This window comes from Rhinopithecus bieti, unplaced genomic scaffold (genome assembly GCF_001698545.2).
Source record: "Rhinopithecus bieti isolate Rb0 unplaced genomic scaffold, ASM169854v2 scaffold_8220, whole genome shotgun sequence".
Taxonomy (NCBI): domain Eukaryota; kingdom Metazoa; phylum Chordata; class Mammalia; order Primates; family Cercopithecidae; genus Rhinopithecus; species Rhinopithecus bieti.
In genome coordinates, this window is record NW_016806392.1 from 3631785 (window position 1) to 3635831 (window position 4047).

The window sequence follows — 4047 nt, forward strand, 5'->3', positions numbered from 1 at the left end:
TTTTTGGCCACTTGTATGCCTTTTTAAAGAAGTGTCTGTTCATACATTTTGCTGACTTTTTAGTGGGGTTCGTATGTTTTGCTCATTTTTTATTTGTTTTTTGCTTGTTCAATTGTTTAAGTTTCTTATAGATTCTGGATAACAGATCTTTGTTGGATGCATAATTTGTAAACATTTTCTCCCATTCTGAAGGTTGTCTGTTTACTCTGTTAATAGTTTCTTTTGCCATACAGAAGCTCTTTAGTTTAATTAGGTCCCATTTGTCAATTTTAGTTTTTGTAGCAATTGCTTTTGAGGACTTAGTCTTAAATTCCTTCCCAAGGCTGATGTCCAGAATAATATTTCTTAGATTTTCTTCTAGAACTCTTATAGTTTGAGGTTTTATATTTAAATCTTTAATGTATCTTGAACTAATTTTTTCATATGATTAAAGGTAGAAGTCCAGTTTCATTCTTCTGCATATGGCTAACCAGTTATCCCAGCACTATTTATTAAATAGGGAGCCCTTTGCCCATAGCTTATTTTTGTCAACTTTGTCTAAGATCAGATGGTGGTAAGTGTGTGTCTGTTTTTGTGTCTATGTCTCTGTTTTTGTGTCAGTACAATGCTGCTTTGATTACCCTAGTCTTATATTATAGTTTGAAGTCAGGTAATAAGATGCCTCTGGCTTTGTTCTTTTTGCTTAGGATTGCTTTTGCTATACATCTCTTTTTTGGTTCCATATTAAATTTAAAATAGTTTTTTTTCTAATTCTATGAAAAATGACATTGGTAGTTTGATAGGAAGAGCATTGAAGCTGTAGATTGCTTTTGGCAGTATGCCCATTTTAATAATATTGATTCTTTCATTCCATGAGCATGGAATATTTTTCCATTTCTGTCATCTGTGATTTCATTCAGCAGTGTTTTGTAGGCGTTAACTCTTCTTTAAGTGTTTGGTGGAATTCACCAATGAAGCTTGTCAATTATGCCAGCACCATTAGATGAAGAGGGTGTCCTTTCCCCACTTTATGCTTTTGTTTACGTTGTTGAAGATCTGTTGGCTGTAAGTGTTTGGCTTTATTTCTGGTTCTCTATTCTGTGCCATTGGTCTACATACCTACTTTTATAACAGTACCATGCTGTTTTGGTAATTATAGCCTTGTAGTATAGTTTGAAGTTGGGTGATGTGATGCCTTTAGATTTGTTCTTTTTGCTTAGTCTTGCATTGGCTATGTGGGCTCATTTTTGGTTCGATATGAATTTCAGAATTTTTTTATTTTTTATTTTATTTTATTTGAGATGGAGTCTCGTTCTGTCACCCAGGCTGGAGTGCAATGGTGCCATCTCAGCTCACTCCGCCTCCTGGGTTCAAGCCATTCTCTTGCCTCAGCCTCCTGAGTAGCTGGGATTACAGGCGTGTTCCACTACATCTGGGTAAATTTTGTATTTTTAGTAGAGATGGAGTTTCACCATGTTGGCAAGGCTGGTCTTGAACTCCTGACCTCAGGTAATCCACCCACCTTGGCCTTCCAAAGTGCTGGGATTACAGATGTGAGCCACTGTGCCTGGCCTAGGACTGTTTTTTATAGTTCTGTGAAGAATGATGATGGTATTTTGATTGGAATTGTGTTGAATCTGTAGATTGCTTTTGGCAGTATGGTTATTTTCACAATATTGTTTCTACCCATCCATGAGCAAGGGGTGTGTTTCCATTTGTTTGTGTCATTGATCATTTCTTTCAGCAGTATTTTGTAGTTTTCCTTGTAGAGATCTTTCACCTCCTTGGTTAGGTATATTCCTAAGTATTTTATTTTATTTTTTTGCAGTTGTTGTAAAAAGGATTGAGTTCTTGATTGGATTCTAAGCTTGGTTGTTATTGGTGTACAGCAGTGCTACTGATTTGTGTACATTGATTTTGTACTGCCCACACCTTCAGTGGCAGTTCCTGTACTCATATCTGCAGTAGTTCTCATTTGCCCCTTGGATTCTGCTCAAGAAAATTTGTGCCCAGTTGAAATTACTATGAATTTCAGTTGGAAGCTTCTTTCATCCTGTGACCCCACCTTAATTCTGCTGTCTGCCTTCCCAAGCACCCGTGTGTGATACTAGTCAGGGATGCCTTCCAGCTGGAGGCTATGAGTGCCTTCAAGGCTCTTCCTGCTGCTGCCTCTACTTTCATATTTCATGTGGCTCCCTAAATCAGTTTCAGCTCTGAGTAAGGTTAAATTATTCTCCTGTGATGTGGATTTTCAGATTCCCCAGTGGGAATACGTGTTTGGAAGCTGATTTCCCCCCTCTCACTCTTTGGGAACTCACAGTTTTTTGCCTGTCTCATGGAATTTGCAGCAGCATACCACTTCTTTCAAAGGTTCTGTGAATTTTTTCAGTTTTCCTAGTACATTCCTGTGGTGGTTCTTGTAGCAAAAGCTCATGGTGTGAGTCTCCACATGCTGTTCCGTCCATCCAAATGGGAGCTGTATGTTAGCCCTGTCTCCTATCTGCCATCTTCCTCAGACTGATCATGGCAGAAAGCAAAGCGGAAGGAGGCATGTCTTCTCATGGCTGGAGGAGGAGGAAGAGAGTAGATCTGTTGTTTTTTTGCTGGTTTGTTTGTTTGTTTTCCATTCAACCACTCTATATCTTTTGATTGGAGAATTTAATTCATTTAATTTTTTTTTTCTTTTGAGGCAGAGTCTCACTCCATCACCCAAACTGGCATGCAGTGGTGCAATCTTGGCTCACTGCCACCTCTGCCTCCCAGGTTCAAGTGATTCTCATGCCCCAGCCTCCCAGGTAGCTGGAATTACAGGCGTGTGCCACCACACCCACCTAATTTTTGTATTTTTTGTAGAGACAGGGTTTCGCCATGTTGGCCAGGCTGGTCTCGAACTCCTGACCTCAAGTAATTCACCCACCTCAGCCCCCCAAAGTGCTGGGATTACAGGCATGAGCCACCATGCCCAGCCTAATTCATTTACATTTAAAGTAATTATTGATAGGTTAAGAACTTACTACTGATATTTTGCTCATTGTTTTAAGTTTTGTAGTTCCATTGTTGTGTTTTTCCTCTCTTGCTATTATCCTTCATGATTTTTTGATATTTTTTAGTTATATGGTTTGGTTTCTTTTTCTCAATCTTTAATGCACCTACCACAGGTTTTCTTCTTTGTGTTTGCCATGAACAATTTATAGTTATAACAGTCTATTTTAATCTGCTGCAACTTAACATTGACGAAATACAAAAAGTCTACACTTTTAACTTCTTCCTCCACATTTTAGGTTCTCAATGTCACAATGTACAATTTTTATATATTATGTATCCATTAGCAAGTTATTGTAGCTATAGTTATTTTTAATACTTTTGTCTTTTGTTTTTTAACCATTATTTTAGAGTTAAAAGTAATTTATGTACCCCATTATAGTATTAAAGTATGCTGAATTTGACTACATACTTGCTTTTACGGTAAGCTTTATAGTTTCTTTCTCTTTCTTTCTTTCTTTCTTTCTTTCTTTCTTTCTTTTCTTTCTTTCTTTCTTTTTTTTTCTTTTGTTCTTTCCTCTTTCTTTTGTTCTTTCATTCTTTCATTCTTTCTTTCTTTCCTCCCTCTCTCCCTCCCTCCCTCCCTCCCCCACAAACTGGAATGTAGTGGTGCAATCAGAGCTTACTGCAGCCTTTACCTCCTGGCTGACATGATCCTTCACCTCAGCCTGAGAATACAGGTGAGCACCTCTGTGCCCAGCTAATTTTTTCTACTTTTTGTAAAGAGGGGGTTTTGCTATGTTGCCCAGGCTGGTCTCAAATTCCTGGGCTCAAGTGATCCTCCTGCCTTGGCCTCCCACAGTGCCTGGCTTAATATGTTTCATGATGTTTGTTAGTATCCTTTTATTTTAATGGAAAGTACTCCCAGTAGCATTTCCTATAAGGCAGGTATAGTGGTGATGAATTCCCACGCTTTTGTTTGTCTGGGAAAAATCTTTATCTATTCTTCATATTAGAAAAACAGCTTTGCCAGATATATGGTATTCTTGGTTGGCAGTGTTTTCCTTTTTTCCTTTTAGCACTCTG